Source organism: Acromyrmex echinatior, chromosome 13 (assembly GCF_024713525.1).
Source record: "Acromyrmex echinatior isolate Ae372 chromosome 13, ASM2471352v2, whole genome shotgun sequence".
In the NCBI taxonomy this organism is placed as follows: Eukaryota; Metazoa; Arthropoda; class Insecta; order Hymenoptera; family Formicidae; genus Acromyrmex; species Acromyrmex echinatior.
Genome location: NC_141864.1, coordinates 1,338,203 through 1,358,629, shown reverse-complemented (window position 1 = coordinate 1,358,629; position 20,427 = coordinate 1,338,203). Strand labels below are relative to the sequence as shown.

The window sequence follows — 20,427 nt, the reverse complement described above, 5'->3', positions numbered from 1 at the left end:
TGTATGTACATATATACAACACATGTCTAAACTTTATTTACTGAATTATTTACACATGCATATATCAAGGTTCGGGACGCGATATGTGTTTCGGTTGAGCTTCCATTCTGCTCGGATGTCGGAACGACAAGCGGCAATCTCGTAGCAGACGTAGCATATAAATGATTTCATTCTTGAAATGCAGAACGAATTATTGAAACAGAAGTACGACAGAGTGAGACAGAGCAAAAACAAAAAAGGATAGAAACTCCGATTGTAATCGGTGAGACTCCGCACGCCGAGCTGAGCTCGTCGAACGAAACAGCGAGTTTATCCTTCGGAGTCTCTCTCTCTCTCTCTCTCTCTCTCTCTCTCTCTCTCTCTCTCTCTTCCTCTCTGTCTCTCTCTCTCTCTCTCTCTCCCTCTCTGTCTCTCTATATAGTCGCTTGTTTCTACGAAAATGCTTTCTAGGAAATTTCGGCCGCTCAATGTGTATAATTAAGAGGAGAAGGAACATTATAGATAACATAAGTTTTAATAAATTATGCTAATCCTATATCCCTCCAATTTATATATAATAGCAAAAATAATTTCAAAACACAATAATTTACGAGATATTGATATTTCCATAATTTTCCATGAGCGTTATATTATATACAACGTCATAGAAATGATTTGCAGGCGTGGTCTCACGCGTAAGATGCGAGATCTGAATGTTAAAGCTCTCATGATCAATTTCTTTTTTCTTTTTTCATAACTTTTTTTTTTTTAAATAAATGACATTGTTAATAAACATATATTACAGGCTAAATATATTTTTATTTAATTATTGAAATTATATTATATGTGTATTTCTAAAAGTTTTAAATCGACAATTGTAGCAAAACATAATTGACGTAGTATGCGTCGAATAGATAGAAAATCAATATTTTTTTATAAAGATATATGTGAGATCTGTTTACCTTTAGAAAAAATTCAAAAAAAAAATGTTTCTGTAATAATGTTACGTCGATCAGTATTTTCTGTGAAATGTTTTTTTTATAACTATCATCCGAATGAAAATTCTGATAATCAATCAAATTGCAAAAGTGTGATGATTAATATAATTATAAGGATGATATCAATATAATTTTATAATTAACAAATCAAAAAGCTTTTATATATGCCTTTATATGCAATATACAAATAATTTTTTATTTATCTATTGAAGTGATTCGGTATTCTTCTTATAGTTATTGGAGTGCATGTTAAATTTTGGGTCGACTTTTGAAGCGTCGCCTTCTTTCCCCCCGCCGCTCAATGCTCGACGGCTGAGCCGCACCGTATCGCGTACGGATGTGTACCTCAAGAGCGTTGCACTAAGAAATATGCTGCGACCGTACCTTCCAACAAATTATCAATCCTTTCCTTAGTCTTCTGTCTTCTTTATTCAACATGCCTTCTTTATTCACATGTTGATAAAGAAGACATCACGGAGTTCATTATTGTAAGTCATTATTGGAGTTAAGTCATTCCAGTTTAAAATTATATATCTCATTCTGTATCGACTCTTATTAGTCTTAAATTGATATTATCAGTATTCTATATTAAAAGATATTACATTTTGTAGCAAATAAGCATGGTCAGCTCTTTGAAAAAAAACCGAATATATCATAAAAATAATAAAGTAATATTTTAAAAGTATATAATATTCAATAAAATGTATTTACTTATTAATATGAAGTTCAATCACTATTGTTAAGAAAATAACAATTATGTAGGAAGGAAAATATTTTTATGATAATTTTCATATTGGAAGATATGATAGCTGCATGTTTCTTATACTGTGACGCTTCTGAAATGCACGTCCGCGCGCGATCCAGCGGTTCAGCCGTCGACTGTTGAGCGGTTGTAAAACGGTTGAAAAATAGGCACCACTTCAGAAATTGGCTCGAAATGTGTAACTAGTTCTGAGCATACTGAAGTACACATATAATTTCTATAATTCTATAAAAACATATTTGGAGTAATATGTTCATTAATAACGTTATTTGTTTAAAAAAAAATTAAGAAAAAAAGGAAAAAGCAGGAACATAGGATCCTCAACATTCTGATCTCGCACCTAACGCCCGAGACCACTGAATTTTTGCAGACCGTCTCTATGAACGTGGTACATAAAATACACGGAAAATCGTAAACTATATCTCGTTAATTATCACGTTTTGAAATCATTTTTGCTATTAATGAGAAAGGTATATGATTAACTCTTTCACTTATAATATCGTGTGCGACTCGTGGTAAAGAAATCGGGCCAAACATAAGTATCATTGATGAGAGCCGTGGTACGTCTATCGGGCCAAACATAAACAACATGTTCCAGGCACGCGCCATCATAACTTAAATCGTAGGTCAAGGATTAATATAATTTAATAAAAATTATGTATTATCTAGAATGTCTCTTTTCTCCTTATGATACACGCCAAGCGGCCGAGATCATCGAGAAAATATTTTCGGTCGCTAGAAACAAGCGACCACAGAGAGAAGAACAGACTCATTGTTTTGCTAGACGAGCCCAGTTCGGCGTTTCCGCGCGGAGACTCACCAATTACAATCGGAGCTTCTATCCGTTTTTGTTTTTTCTCTGTCTCGCTCTATCGAAATAACAGAAATTGAAAGAATTTAAAATGACGAACACGCTTGCCAGTTCTTCGTTTTTTTTTTTGACAGACTTCGGTTTCTTGGACTAATATTCAATACTCCAGATGTGAAAATCTCCAATTTTATCGTCTGGAGTATGTTTGTGAATTAAAATTCTTTCATTTTCTTTTTATTAAATTATATTAATCATATATTTTTCTCATTAACGTAGCAAAAATGCAAATGCAAAAATGATTTCAAAACATAAACATTGATGAGATATACAATAGTTTAAGACTTTCCGTGCGCTATATGTACCATGTTCGTCGAGGTGATCCGCAAGAACTCAGCGTGGTCTCGGGCGTTGGGTGCAAGATTAGAATATTGAAGATCTTATGTTCGATCCTGCTTTTTCCTTTTTTCCTTTTTTTTTAATAAATAACATTATTAATAAACCTATTACTTCAAATATACTTTTTATAAAATTACAGAAATTATATATTGTGTAAATTGTGTACTTCAATGTACTCGAAATTAGTTGCGCATTTCGGGCCGATTTCTGAAATGCTGCCTACTTTTCCTTCACAACCGCTCGTCGCTTGACGGCCGAACCGCTCACGCGCGGACATGCATCTCAAGAGCGTCACAGGAAGCGTATAAGGAACAGTATGCTGCGACCTAATCATACCTTCCAGCAAATTATCATGAAAATATTTTCCTTTCTAAATAATATTGTATTTTCTTAATAATAGTGATTGGACATCATAATAACTTAATGCATTTTATTGAATACAATGTATTTTTAAAATATTACTTTATTATTTTTATGATACATTCAGTTTCAAAGGGCTACTGATCACATTTTTGCGCCAGAATGTAATATAGAATTTTACTGCGTCATATATCTGGTCATCTATTTGTATTTTTTTTTTTAGTGGAATAAACCTGGAGAATGCACTCAAATGATGTATCAATAATAGAACTTCAAAGATAATAGAGAGTTTTTACAATAACGTAGACTTAGTTACAGTGAATGCCTTTTCTTAATTAGTCGCTAAGGAGAAGATAATGTGACCATGATATCGATTATGTATCTTTTTTCTTAGAGTGAAAAATAAAAATTTTTTGTATGTATGTGTATATACTAATATATATATATATATATATATATATATATATATATATATACCAATATATATATATATATATATATACCAAGTGTAGAAGTATGAAACCGGAATTTCCCTATATATGGCACTAGCTATCAGTTTAAGGACCACAAGACCGCATCTGCAGCGCCATCATTTCTCTCTAACAGTGACGAAGATTTCCAACATACAACAACCCAAGTTCCATACACCGGTATATTTTTTTTTAACCTTAAACATGTCGAGTTTTGTGCCTACGAACTATGATTTGCAGACAGCATTGGTTTTCTGTTATTTGAAGAAAACTGCTGCAGAATCGCATCGAATGCTTGTCGAAGCTTACGGTGAATATGGCTCTTGGTAAAACACAGTGTTTCGAGTGGTTCAAAAAATTCAAAAGTGGTAATTTTGATGTGAGAAACGAAGAGCGTGGGAAACCGAAAAAGTTCACAAACATCGAATTGCAAGCCTTATTGGATGAAGATGATACTCAAACTCAACAAGAACTCGCGGATCAATTGAATGTAACGCAGAAAGCCATCTCCATTCGTTTGAAGGCTATGGGCAAGATTCAGAAAGTGGGAAAATGGGTTCCGCATGAACTGAATGAAAGACAGCAAGAAAATCGAAAAACCACTTGTGAAATGCTGCTCGACAGATACAAAAGGAAGTCATTTCTCCATCGAATCGTCACAGGTGATGAAAAATGGATATATTTTGAGATTCCTAAGCATCGTAAATCATGGGTGAATCCAGGCGAACATCCATTGCAAGACCAAATCGCTTTGGAAAGAAGACAATGCTCTGTGTTTGGTGGGATCAGAATGGTGTAATCTATTATGAGCTGCTAAAACCTGCTGGTGAAACCGTTAACACTAATCGCTACCGACAGCAAATGATCGATTTAAATAGAGCATTACGTGAAAAACGACCGGAATATGGAAAAAGGCAACACAAAGTCATTTTGCTTCATGATAATGCTCCATCACACACAGCAAAACGGGTCAGGGAAACGATCAAGGCGTTCAGTTGGGAGATATTAGCGCATGCGGCTTATGCTCCAGACTTGGCTCCGTTCGATTATCATCTATTCGCATTACTGGGACATGCTCTCGCTGAACAACACTTCAATTCGTATGAAAATGTACGCAAATGGCTCGATAACTGGTTCGCTTCAAAAGAAGAACTGTTTTTTTGGCGTGGCATTCATACATTCCCCGAGAGGTGGGAAAAATGTATAAATAGCAATGGAGATTATTTTGAATTAAAAATTTTTTATCATTTTCAAACAACAGACGTGTAATTTTTACAAAAAAATTCCGGTTTCATACTTCTACACCTGGTATATGTATATATATATGCATACATATATCGTTTTGCGTGACGCTGTATGTGTCAGAAAATAACGGCGTATACGAGTCAATCAGCTGTAACCAGTATGACCCGCGTTCACAGTATCGTTGCCGCGTAACAGTACTGTCAATTCAGTATAGTGTAGTAGTGTTTAACCGTATGTGGTGTGTGTGTGTGTGTATTTATATAGTGTTTTGTGTCCACAAAATAGAAAAAATGTAGTAGCAGAATATTATCTGCCTTTGGTAAGAGAAGGTTATGGGTGCTTTCTAACAAGCGACTCAGTACAATACAGTATCTCATCCTTGTATTAGCGAACAAGATTGTAATGATGCACCTTGTCATACTGTGTCTCTTGTTGGAAGGCACTCTAGAAGGTCAAAATTGGTTATTGTGATGTGTGTTTCTTGTTGGAAGGCACCCTATAAAGCCAGCATGGGAAAGGTTAGCATCTTTATGTCATTCGTGAAAATATCACTTTTATTTATCATACAAGTGATATAGTTAAATGTTATAACAATAAATTGCGCTTTGTCTAATTATGATCCAATGTCAGAGGCGTTCATCGTGGACTGACCATTTTTAATTTACTGCCAGAGGCGTTAATTGTGAGCTGGCTAGCTATAACAAAATGCCACAGCTGTAAATGCTTTGGCTAGTTATAGATAAATGTCAGAGGCGTTCATCGTGGACTATTTTTAATTTACTGGCAGAGGCATTTGATTATCAAATTTGGTGAAATACAATTACGGAATCAATTTGTAGAATTTTGCGTCTGCAAGATCAAGAATTAAGAATTAAAGAAATGTGAATAGATGCATTGTCATGATGGAATCAAAAGCTGATTGCTTGACATGATGGGAACAAAGAAACTAATGAAGAAAAAAAAAAAGACTGAATATCAGTAAACAGCTTCTTTGAATTCTTAACTTTTGTCTGAAACATTTTTTCTAAAAACGTTATGTAATGGCCTTATAGCACAAGAATGACCGTAATTCAATCATAGAAGAGAATGTGAATCATAGGTCAAAATATTATATTTTGGCGTACTATGCATGCCGAAACAAGTATAATTCACATTCCTTTACGATTATAGTTATAGTCACCTTTATGTTCAGCTCCTAAATCCGGGGTCTTTTTGGACACCCTATATAATATATACGTTATACATATATATAACATACATTATATAGTCAATAGTCACATGCATAATTTTCGTACGATGCTATACGTTTGAAATGTATATAAGTATATCATATTCAAAGCAAAATGTTTTAGCAAATGTATACACTTATAGGTCAATGTGTGCGTTGAGTAACAGCAAGTTACAATACAGAGTCCATTATGAAAGTAATGCGCATGATTTTACTCGAATATACATCGCAGCGGGGTAAAATGGATCGGGAAATGTGGTGGGGGATCTGCCCTTCCAAGGCAGCCGGTCGCCAGTTTGCTCCGAGCAGTCTGAGTGGAAAGACATGCCTCCGCGTGAAGTGTGTTTTTCGACTTTGTAATACGGCGCGATGGAGCGTTCGCTTGAACAGCGATACGCCATCAAGTTTTGCGTGCGACTTGGTAAGAATGCAACCGAAACATTCCAGATGCTTTCTGAAGAGGCCTTCAAGGACGACTGCATTTCAAGGTCACAGTCCGGGAGGCACAAGGCGTTCAAGGAGAGCCGGGAGGAGGTCGCCGACGAACCCCGTTCTGGACACCCAACAACGGCCAGAACCGACGAAAACGTGAATCGTGTGTGCGAAGTTTTGCGTTCCGACCGTCGATTGAGCATCCAGTACATCGCTGACACCCTAAACATGTCCACATTTGCGGTACATGGGATAGTGACGGAGAATCTGCAAATGCGCAAGGTCTGCGCGAAGCTTGTGCCGAAAGTGTTGACGGAAGACCAGAAAGAACTTTGAGTTTCGCGCTGTCAAGAATTGTTGGATTTGATTCAAAATGAGCCGGACTCTGTCGTAACCGGAGACGAATCTTGGATGTTCGAGTACGATCCAGAATCGAAAAGGCAGAGCAGCGAATGGCACTCAAAATCATCTCCCCGCCCCAAGAAAGCGCGAATGAGCAAGTCTCGCATCAAAACGATGCTCATTGTCTTTTTTGACGTCCGAGGAATCGTCCATTTTGAGTTTGTACCGCAGGGAGAAACTGTCAACTCAGCCTTCTACCTGGAGGTGCTCAAGAGATTGAAATACCGGGTCGCGCGCGTGAGGACTGACATCAAAGACGCGATTAAGCTCCACCATGACAATGCCCCCAGCCACACAGCCTTCATCGTTGCCAACTACCTGGCCCGAAGTAACACCCCGGTGGTCTCCCAGCCCCCTTACAGTCCCGACTTAGCTCCGTGCGACTTTTTTTTGTTTCTCCATCTGAAGAGACAGCTGAAAGGAAAGCATTGGGAGTCCGTGGAAAACATTCAAAAGCATGTTACAACGTTCCTAAGAGACATTCCCGTCGAGGAGTTTCAGCGTGCTTTCCAGGCGTGGCAGACACGTCTCCGCAAGTGTATTGATTCAGGGGGAGAGTATTTTGAAGAATTTGAGCATTTGTACCGCTACGATCAATAAATCTATTTTTCCGAAAATGCGCATTACTTTTATAATGGACCCTGTAAGTATATTTTTACTAAATACATTCTGACTGTGACTTAGATATATCTTCGGATGTAACCATGTATTTGAAATACATGTATATACGTATAATGTAATAGCACTTTTTTCTTTATTCTCAATCCCATTTTAACATTAGGATGTAACATGTATTTTTAGTACGTAAATACATTGCACATACATATGTAGCTATTCCATCTCTTTTTATTATGTTTAATGGACCTTTTACAATTGTGCGAGAGCGCACCGCGCGAAAGATTCGAGTGAGAAAACGGCACAAGGTTGATATGATGCACGACAGTAAAGAGAACTCCGTTTCTTTGTAATTTAACAAAAGAATTTTCTTTAATATGCTCAGTTACAAAGTCAAAAAATATAATTAATTAAATATTAAATTAACAGAATATTAAATGCGGTCACCTTTTCCAAATGATATTTTGGAATCGCGGTAATGGAAAATCTCAGCGATTTTCTCGGCATTTCTCGAAAGATTCGTTTTATCGCGATTTCACTAAACGGTTAGCACGGCGATTTAACGAAGCGATATAGTAGCAAGATTATGACTCTAAGAACTCTAAGAACCTTTTCGAAGTAAGAAGGAGGACGGCGAGATCGAAGCATTTATTGCTTTCGGCCTGAGCTTTCTTTTTTGGAAAAAATCCAATAAAAATTTGCCACAATCGTAATTATTACGTGGCATTAGGTGTACAAAATTGATTGGCGCTTTGGATTCTTTTCTAGCGACGTTCAACGTAACAGTCATGCGCGACAGAAAATCCGTGCGTGGGATTGGTGACAGCGCGTGACGTATTCGTCGGAGCGCAGCGCTCGCGTGCGCGAATTGAATCGTTCTAGAACTTTCGATTGTCCGTTGCCGGTAACGACAACTTGTTTGCGTATCACGAATTGTTTTTAAAAAGAACAAAGAACGACGAATTCGATGATTTTAACGAGGATTAAGATCATGCTCGAGATGAAATCACGAGCTCAATTTATGCATGCGTTCAATGACAATTAATGTCGGTCGACTGAAAGAATTCTTGCTTTTCTTTCGAATTACCGATCTGAAACAACAATTATAAGCCATAAATCAGCCATAAATAAGAAGTCAGAAAAATTGACTGTGATTGATCAATTTTTAGCTTCTGACTTCTGATTTGTAACTAATGGTTTATTGTAGAAGGCCCATAAAAGAGAGATAGAAGTTACTCATACTTAGCTTTCCATGCAGATATAATATAGACACATTAGTGAATATTAGAATTATATTTTATGTGCATTATGATGTAGACACATTACAAAACATAAAATATATTTCTAATTCATATTCACATACGTGTGTAGCTACTTCATCTCTTTTTGTTACGTGTAACAAAAAGGTGTACTGATATTCTGTTTTCTACATTTAATAAAAAGAGATATGTTTTTTTATGGTCAAATATACAGATATTAGTGACATATGATTTTATATTTTCAATATCAGAATATACATACAACTAACATAAATCAAAGCTAATGAGAGTCAAACGCAGATGATCAGACGTAACATAAAAATAATCAAATAACGAAAAATAAATAATCAAATTACGAATTCTCTGATAAATCCTCATTTTATGTGTACATATATACACATTATATTAGGTGTTGGAATTAATTCGTAGCGTTTTACAAGTGATGGGAAGTACTTTCATTAATGTATTTTTTAATGCTCATGTGAAATAAATAACATTCTTTCATTAAAAAACGCTACGAATTAATTCCAACACCTAATATATATATATATATATATATATATATATATAATATATATATGGATATTCACGAAAAAGAATTACATTATATATGGCACTGGACGTAAGGAAAAAAATGCTACTACGGCTTCGTATCGATATAACTATTAAAGTTAAAAATCTGTACTTTATGTATATTAGATTTTTAATACTGGTGGTATATATTGGAACACGGCCTACATGTGTACATAATACAATTGTATTTATTTCTAAGATCCGATTCTACAAATATAAGATTAACTTCAATTACGGTTTATTTTTTTCTCAATTCTAAAATTGGAAAATTTTCCAAAATAAATTTTACATTTGTGGAACCGACCCTAATACACATCCCTGCTAAGATGGTAATGTAGGAAACGGAATAAAAATATCGATAATTAATCGATCGAATTTCCTGCATGATCATATTAACTCAAAGGGCGTAAGCATCTTATACATTGGAAATAAAAATCTGTAATATCGACATTGATTAACTTCAGCCTTCGCTCCAGCATCCCCTTAAGGGGACTACTTTGGAGTCAGCGCGTAATGATAGAGTCATGAAGTCAATTGTTCCATCATTATCATTACCGATTCAAGATCTGAATGTAGAACTTGTTAAAGTATGTGATACAAAAAAAAACGCCATTGTATGGTACATGCTTGTACATAAAATCAACAACTGTACTCTTCTTATTTGAGCTCAAGCAATGTGTCGAGCATGCATATAAACTAAGTCAATGTACGCATGATGTTAATGAAAAATTCTAATATTTTGTATTATTTTTAAGACAAAGTTGTATTACTAATAAACGCGATGCTGCAAACACTTTGCACAAAATTTATGATAAAAATTCTATTATATAATAGAATGTGAACTAGTAGTCTATGGTTTAAATTATATTGTATATGCTGCATTAAATATTAGATAAATAAAAATATATTTTTTTGGAAATTTATTTATTATTTCCCTAATCTCTTTATCATTTCTTCTTCATATCTTTATGATATTAGCAGATATACTAGGCGGGTTCTAATCCACGGGGCTAGAGAGGAGCGCGGGAAAGGTCCCGACGCTATCGATATTGCGTAAACGGACCCCGGTCCTTATTTTTTGTCGTCACCCGCTGTCCTGTCTAACCTCCAACGTTGATCATCGCCACCCTCGTCGCCGTTGTCGCCCTATCACTCTCCCGAAAAATGCGTAGATAAAGACAAGGGCTTTCTGTTAGAGAAAGATAGAGCGCGCGACGATGTCGGAGCATGTAACGTACTATGATTGAAGAAAAGATGGAAGAAATGAATCAATAGAGTACAAGTCTCCTTTTCTTTCACGACACAGTTTTTTCAATGCAGTTTTTCCTAGCGCGTCGAGGCAAAGGATGGAAAGTAAAAGAAAATACATATGTAATAATACGAACAAAAATTTTGTATTCACATTACACTTATTACACTGGTTTTCGTATTAAAAACTAAAGTTAATACTTCACAATCGATGAGCTGATGTCCATTGAAGATGTCGCTATCGCGTATAGCGTTCTCAGACGCGATTTGGAGAATCGCGTATACTTGACATCAAGATACTTGACATCAAGACACTTGACCGTATTGACGAGTCGATTTAATCGTTCGAACGTTACATCGATACACCCATCAAAGTCAAATATAGCGGCGTAGCATCGTTTCGGTCATCATAATGTGTACGGATGAAGAATCGAGACGTACGAACGTAGCATCGTTCAGCGTGCTAACGCTGATGATTAACGCTCCAACGCTTATAAAATTATCCTTGTATATCCCCGTTTCGAAGCATCTTGTAAATATTCCATCGCTGCTTGTCCATCGAGACTCTTCCACGAGAGACAGAGACAGTTCGTGTCCGCGATGATCTTCCAGGGCGATCTCCAAGTAACTCGGTGGGCCAATGTTGATTCAAATTTTCAAAAATTTGTAGATCGTATTCGTTAGATTGTAACGTCTGCTTAGTAAATGCACCGCACGATGCTCTATACTGTGTACATACATAATATTAAAAAAATATTTCTTTTGTGTATAGAATGTTAAAATTTACATGTTATATTCCTTCTTCACATCGTATGATGCACTGCTCTCTTTAGCGAAGTACATTTTTTCAACCGTTCGTACAAGCGAGTTTCGCAAGACTGATTGCATCCGCGTAAATTGTGACGTATATAATAATACTTTTGGAATCGATGAGGGGAGGCAGGTCCTTCTCTTCTTTCCAAGAATTTCGAACGTAACATGTTTTATTACGTCTTCCTACGTATTTTCTTTGTCACGAGTTTATAAATACGTTCATACATATGTTTATACATACGTATGTTCAAACATACGTTCATACATTACAAAGGAAGGAAAAAGAAATACATAATAAATACGTTATCGTATTTTTATTTAAAAAATTCTTTTGCAACCACCAGTTATATATTTTCAATACATTTTGCAACACGCAATTCCTAACATGTTGTCCGCATCATATAATATTAATAATACCTAATATCTAGATTAAAGATTCCATGTCTTCGTAAATTGCATCTAAGATCTCGATGTACATGTGTTCTCCCTCATCATCCAGAAGCAAGTTCCACAGCCACGTTCGTTTCTCGCGTCCCTTGACGTACACGACAGCATCATCTTCAAACACAGCCGTCGTAATTAGGCGGTTCGCCTCATTGTACGGGACCATCCCGTCCTCCTATTGCAATCCATGGTAATAAGCAATCAACTAGGAAGCGCAAAATCTGTCGGATCTTGTCAAAAATTTCCATAGCACGAGACTCGTAAAAATGTAATGCGTGAGAACGGTCCCCTGTTTCAGCACTTCCGCCATTTCCTTCATGATAAATTTCTTGTTAACGATGAATCCTTGCAGATCCACGAACGTTGACGGGCATGTTGTCGAGAAGACAGCGACGTCGATTGCGATCTACGTATCGTAGATTATCGTGTCAGAGGTGCATTTAGGTGATTTTGAGCACAACGTTGGTCAATAGATTATACTGAGCTACGCGATCATGTATGATGAGACAATAGACTGTTATATTTTCGGGCACATTCTCCTTGCAGACAAATTCTATGCGTACGTCCACAGTGGCACTCTTGACGGATTCGTTTTGTCGCGAGCAATCAATGATCACAAAAAGCCCTTTCTCGATAAATGAAAGCATGTTGAGTAGCGTTTCGAAGCAATCGATTCTATAATATGCTCTATGAAAACGCGCGTACATATCAAATAGAACGGCATATCTCTTTTTGCCAAAATCCAGATTTAAATCGTCGTATGAATAAAACACTTTATCTAAATGTCGCAAGCATCGTCGATCACGGAATCGCTCGTATCGAATCTATTGATATTGTGTTTCATAACAGCGTAGACATCGTCGCACTCGATATGATAAATAAGACTGTCCGTGTCGGTATACATAATTTTACATTTTTCATGAAAGAGCGGTAATATGTACTCGTGGTGAAATACAAACACGTTTTAGATATATCGAGGATGCACATACTCACGGTTTGTCGAACTTCATCTCGAGTTTTCGCATTTCTTTCGCGACCAAGTTCTCGGAAAAAACGCTTCTGTAAAAGTTTGGTTTCACGATTATTGCCTCCACATGCATCGTATCTCCCATCCCCCAACATGTTACGAGTCGCACATTAACATGGTTACGCATATTCTCCATGGTTTTGCCGAAATTTTGCCGTTCATTAATTTGAAATCTCGAAAAAACGTAACCCGTAGAATCTAACGCGACATTCATAACTTCAAACGTTATGTCTACGTCGTCGACCTAGCGAAAATGTTGATACATGGCCCAGCCGTACAGGTTGTTGACATCATAGTACATCAGGTATGCCGACGGTTTCAATGGATCGTGCGACTGTATATACTTATTGTTGGCATACCATATTGGGACGCATCTCATGTAAAACCCGATAGGGTATAATAATACACGGGGTCGAGTCCATAATTCGCGATGCGACTGTCGCGAAAATTTTCAAACATTCGGTTAACAACAATATATCTGTTTTTAAGTACAGGTCGCTATATTTATCGAGAGTTCGAATGGAAAATCGCTGCCACATTCATGGCATAATCGCTTTCGGATATGGTACCATTTATCATCGAGCTATAAAAAGATTCGCATGATGATAATTCAGCTTTCTCCAATTTTTCGACACAGTCAACATATTCGTATGGAAATATACTTTTTCGCGTTAATAAATCGAAATTTTCTGAGGATAATTAAAAAATTTACGTTGCATTATCCGTAATTTATCTTTATTGAGATGCCAATTTTTCTATAATTTGAAGCGAGAAATTTAAACGAATCAATAAAATGTAATTTTATACAAGTTTTTTTATCATTTTCATCTTTGCTGTTAATGTATTTAGTAAATGAAATGTATTTTTCTTTTGTTATCGGTAATAAATCTACACGTTCTTCGTAAGCGGAAGTTATTTCTTTGATGATGAAATGTGCGTCGATATCCCGATAAATTATGAAAAACTATGGGAATGCAATGCGAATCTTTGTAATTTAAGTTGCAATTTGAATGCACGGGGCCTCTATATCGCCCGATAACAATGATCGCGTATCCGTGTGTCATCTTTTGCGAACGGCTTCTCACACACATGACAGAGTGTAATGCTATTAAATTTTATCCAATCGTCTCGCGTAAAATTTGCCATGGAAACGTTAGCAAATAAGATAGTTTTAACATTATATGCTAAATTTTTTAGTTCCTCGGCAAATCATGCTATGCAATCATTATCACGACGAAACCGATACTTCGACAGCGAGTCATTGTACGAGCAATGAACATAATACATTATACTTAAAATCTGATGATGTTGGTACGTGTAGTTTAATGTTTCCATATCTTCCTTTTTCATCCTTTTCAGAGTGCAGGTCATCATATACAACAAATGGGACGCGCTCCTTTCTGCAGTAATTGCTGAAATTTAATCATTTGTTGTCCTCACTGGGCAGCCTAATCGAACAGTTGTTAAGTTTTCCACAGTCTGCTGTGTGGAGTTTTGCGCTAGATCTAAAATAATGTAAGCATCTGAAAAAAAATTTTCATTTTTATAAAGAATTTTTTTGTTATAAAAAAAATTTTTTCATAATTTTAAATTAAATATATACATACAGATCGTAAAAGTATTTCTTGTGCTCATTTTTATTGATTTGCGAGCTCGCAAAGCGGGACATATCCTTGAACAACGCAAAATGCTTCACGTTACTATCTTGCGGATCCTGCACGTACAATAGATTGACGTGCTTGTTCCTCTTCGTGTCGATGAACCATAATGAAAGGATCGTTATTTCTTTCTGGTTCTCGATGCAGTACACGTTGACGGAAATATCGTTAAGATTTTCAAATTTTTTAATTTGATTCAGCGTTATTGGGAACACAATGTCTTGAAGATTCACTATAGTCGTGTAATGCGGATATGATGACTCTCGCTCCAAATGTTTTTTAGTTGGGTAGAGTGGCAACCACCGACCACGCGAAATACGCGTTGCCTAGGGATTGCACATTAACCACAATTCTCTTTATTTTAATTTCTCGCGGGAGTTTGATATGATATCCCTCGTACATAGGATTGAATTTGTTTATGTTTATTGTTAAATTCAGTACACGACATCGTCCACCCACTATCGCGCTCCTGGAATTCCTCCAGCGATGTCAGGATAGGTTTGATCATAGGTGCGACGCATACCACTCGTGTAAATTGGATTGTTCAAATTTACCGCTCAAAATCTCTCCCTGCTCGAAGGGAGTTGGTAGCAGTGGGCGGTATCTGCACGGAACTGAGCGGCGTTGCAAGCACTTCCGTTCTGCTTCTCTCTGTCTACATGCATGCGTTAGTTCTCCTTCGTGTTTATTGTTGTGCTTGTCTTTATATTGTGCTGTAGCGAATGCAGAACGTTTTAATCTGAAAGGCTTCCTTTCTTTTTATGAGAGATTGTACAGCATCGAATGATACAATCTTTACGTGGCCACAGTAAAGTAATCTCATTCGTATCCGAGATCCGTGCCTTACGAGCACATTTTCGACATACTCAAGGCTCTCGTGGCACCTCGCAATAGCACATAGCAATAGTAATCCTCCCTCCAAGTACATCAACGAGGATGCTACTCGCTAATTGCATTGCTACATATATTAGTCTTTGCATTATGATAAGGTTATACATCTCGGTTATCTTTCATAATCGACTGCCCAGTAAATATTATCCATATGAATAGAATGTGAATTATATAACGTATTCCTGTTTTAGAAACTTGTATCCTTCCTGCGTTTAAACTTATATTATTATTATAAGTTTGTGCATTTTATTGGGAGTACAAATTAGTTCGGTCCGTTTTTTTGTGTTCAAAAATGCACATGTTTATTTCAAAACAAAATGAATGAGCAGATTAATTAAAGTATTGTCTATCGCTGGCTACTACTTTTTCCCATCTCTCAGGCAATTTTCGAATTCCATCTCGAAAAAATGACTCATCTTTGGAGGTAATTTAATTTTGGAGCCAATTTTCGATTTCTGCGAAAGAAGTGAACCGGTGACTTGCCAAATCTCCTTCGGAACAACTAGTAATCAGAAGGAGCAATGTCCGGAGAATACGGCGGGTGCGGTAAAACATCCCATTTGAGCGTTTCCAAATATTTTTTTACGACTTTTGCTACATGAGGCCGAGCGTTGTCATGAAGAAAAATAACTTTATCATGTCTTTGCTCGTATTTCGACCGTTTTTCTCGCAATGTACGGCTCAAACGAATCAATTGTAGCCGATACTGATCGCCCGTAATGGCCAGATTTCAGCAGCTCATAGTAAACAACATCCTTTTGGTTCCACCAGATACAGAGCATGATCTTCGAACCATGAATGTTCAGCTTTGGTGTTGATGTTGAGGTCGATGGCAACGATTGACCGGGCTTAGCGTAATATTTTTTTTTCTTGGGGTTGTCGTAGAATATCCACTTCTCATCTCCAGTCACAATCCGATGCAAAAAACCTTTTCTTTGTTGTCTTTGAATCAGCTGTTCGCAAGTGAAAAATCGCCTTTCGACGTCTCTCGGTTCCAGTTCATAAGGCATCCAATTTCCTTGTTTTTGAATTATTCCTATGGCTCTCAATCGTACAGAAACAGCTTGTTGAATTACTCCCAATGATTCTGCAAACTCCTCTTGCGTTTGACTCTTCTTCAAGTAATGCCTTTAATTCTTTGTCTTCAAATTTTTTTGGCTCTCCGGAGCGAGGCTTGTCTTCAACGCTGAAATCTCCATCCTTAAAATGTCGAAACCATTCCCTACATGATTTATCAGTTGGAGCAGTGTCATCATAAACTTCGACAAACATTCGATGGGCTTCAGCTGCACTTTTCTTCCAATTAAAAAAGCAGAAAATTAGAACCTCCCGCAAATGCGGCTTGGTTAACACAAAATTTGACATTTCAAACACAGTAAAAATCAAGGTTTTTATATGAAACTCAAAACGATATAAACTGAATATTATTAGCAGATGTCTAACCTCTCTGAAAATGCCAAAATCAGCTGTCACTATGAACCATTCACAACAGCCGGAGCCATCTTTTGGAAAACGGACCGAACTAATTTGTACTCCCAATATTTCACAGATCAATAAAGATTAAACATTTGGTCCTTCGAGATACGGTGAGCGACGAGGAAGGATGAGGCTTAGTCACATTCATAGTCACGTTGAGCAACAGCTCGCTTTATCAAATGTCATAACTCATGCTTATTATAATTTTACGAAGAATAGCATGATTAACTTAATCTCACAAGGAATACATGCACGACTCTCCACTCTTAAGGATGACTGGGAACAATTTTCTCTGGAACATAGAGCAATCACGATAGCGATCAACGAGTTGTCTTCGAGTTGTATCCGAGTATTAATCCCCATGACAGATGATAAGTCAATTATTCAGGATCATCTTTATTTTACAAATAACTTATTTGCCGCGACACATGAACATTATGTCGAATCAATCGAAAAATTGAACGCATTGTTTGAATAAGATCAAGGAGGCATCCCAAGTTCTTCAACATCCAATTCAACTTCATTCCCCCCGTCAGGATTACCGGTTCTTTTCCATCATGCATGACTCCCACGTATTGACCTTCCTAAATTTAATGGAACATCATCTGACTGGCTGTCATTTAAAGATTTATTTTGTTCGCTTGTCGTAGATAATATTACGTTATCTCCGATAGAAAAGCTTCAGTATTTAAAAACAAGTCTTACTAGATCTGCTGCTCTTCTGTTAAAAAATACTACATTATCAGCAGATAATTTTCAAAAAGCATGGAAAGCCTTAATCTATTATGAAAATAAACGAATATTAGTTAATTATTACATTACTGTTATTACAATCATTACTTTCATTGAAATGTATAACTAGAGAATCAACTAACGAACTAGAAAGATTGTTACACAGATTACCCAAATTTATAAAACATTTGAAAATTTGAATCGTCCTGTTTCATCTTGGGATGACTTCCTTATCTTTATATTGGGTATGGGAATAATTTTCCGCCCTTTTTAAATGAAAAAGATGTGTTTATTTAAACAAATCTATATAAGTGAGTTTATTCAAAGTATGTTCCTTCGGAAGCGACAACTTTCTCCCACCTTTCCGGTGGGAGTAATAAACGGGTAATAAACGGATTCCTCGAATGAAAAAATTTGGTTCTTTTGAAGCGATCCATTCATCAAGCCATTTTTTGATACCTTTATAAGAATTGAATCGTTCTCCAGAAAGGGCCGACTGCATGGATCGGAACAAATGGAAATCTGAAAGGCAATGTCCGGTGAATACGGCGGGTGGGGCAGAATTTCCCACTTTACTCCTTCCAAATATTTCTTGACCGATTTTGCAACGTGTGGCCTAGCGTTGTCATGTAATAGAATCAGCTTGTTGTGCCTATTGTCCCATTCCGGTCGTTTTTCTTTCAAAGTTTGGTTTAAATGTATCAGTTGTAGCCGATAACGATCGCCAGTGATGGTTTCGGACGGTTTGAGCAGCTCATAATATATAACCTCTTTGATCCTACCAGGTGCACAACATAATCTTCGAAGCATGGATATTTCGTTTTGGCGTTGATGGACCTGGTTCACCTGGCATCACCCATGCCTTCAAGCGTTTAGGGTTATCGTAGTAGATCCATTTTTCATCCAGTTATGATACGATGTAGAAAACTCTTTCTTTGTTGTCATTGACGAAGCATCTCGCAGATGACCAAACGTCTTTCCATGTCTTTCTCTTTCAATTTGTATGGCACCCAATTTCCTTCTTTTTGCACCATTCTCATTGCGTATAGACGTTTTCCAACAGTGGATCTATCAACATTTAACTCTTTTGCCAACCTATCGAGCGATAAACACGAATCTTCTTCGAGTAATGCTTGCAATTCTACATCTTCAAATTTTTTCGGTGCACCTTCGCGTTTTTTGTCACGCACCACTGTTGCATCGCCGAAACCATTCTTTACAACTAGTTTTCGATGGAGCATGCTCACCGTAAATATCTACGAGCAAACGATGCGTTTCCGCAGCACTTTTCTTTAAAATAAAATAATGGAGTAAAATCCCACAAATGTTGCTTTTTTGGAATAAATTCCGACATCTTCAACGCAAAAAAAGTTATTCTTTGTTACGCTTCGAACGAATGCCATCTATTGGGCTCAAAAGTTTGGACACACACCTTTCAAAAACATGTCTTGCCGTTCTATCAAACACACGAGCAATGCTACTAACGACATCTTTCTGCAATGGGCGGAAACTTATTCCCATATCCAATAATTGTACAACGTCTTGACTCGTCCGTTAAAGTTTGGGAACAACATCTTGACTCATCCAAGGAGCTTCCATCTTGAACTGATTCAATAATTTTCTTGTAACGCATTTATTATCTCTGAAAGCTTACGAAAAATCTGTCTAAGAACTGTAAATTTTGGTCCTCTACCAAACCAGAGTTCAGCGAAAGCTCATTACCACGGCAAGTCAAAGGACAGCAACTCTATAACGCAAAAACAATGTCATATTTGCTCAGGAAATCATGTTCACAGTATACAAATCAGTCAATACAAGCGACTTGTAAAAAAGCACAAACTCTGCTACATTTGTTTAGGTTTGCACCGCCTTGATAATATAAAAGTATTAGACGTTGTCAAAAGTGAATTCAAAACATCATACCACGATTCATTAGGCATCGAATTCTCGAAATACGATTAAATCTCCGCGAACGGAATCTACTGTATCCATCTCCGCATTATCAAACGCAAGGGTCTTGCGTTCTTCATATCCTTTTTCATATCATTCTTTCCCAGTTCGCCTAACGTTATACTTGCAACCGCTTTAGTCAAAATTGTCACATCTTCAGAAGAAATCTACAATATAAGGGTGCTCTTGGATCAAGGATCTGAGATAGTAACTGAATGTTTCACACAAAGGTTACGTTTGTCCCGTACATCATCAATTCTCCCTCTAGTGGGAATTCGAGCTCAAAAATCAATCAAAAGACTAACATCCATCATGTTGACTACCCATTTTGCATCCAATTATAGACTTACTATTTCAGCACATATATTATCAAAACTCACATTATCTATTCCATCTGTGGCAGCCAATCCTCATTCGTGGAATTATCTTAACGACTTAAAACTAGCAGATCCTAATTATAACACTCCTGGGTCGATAGATATTATACTAGGTGTAGATGCCTACAGTCAAATTTTAGAAGAAAGAATAATTAAAAGTTTTGCTAACACTCCCATCACTCAACAAACAAAGCTTGGATGTATTATTTCAGGACCCATAAACTATCAGAAGATCACAAATATCGTATAAGGATTTCATGTTATTCTGGACAAAGAACTT

General features: G+C 36.7%; 2 pseudogenes; both read left to right on the top strand.

Annotated features, from left to right (window-relative positions):
- The first annotated feature begins 6,619 nt into the window (after positions 1-6,619).
- On the top strand, positions 6,620-7,018 carry LOC147907485 (protein GVQW3 pseudogene; annotated as a pseudogene).
- A 9,091-nt stretch (positions 7,019-16,109) lies between these two features.
- On the top strand, positions 16,110-20,427 carry LOC147907484 (uncharacterized; annotated as a pseudogene).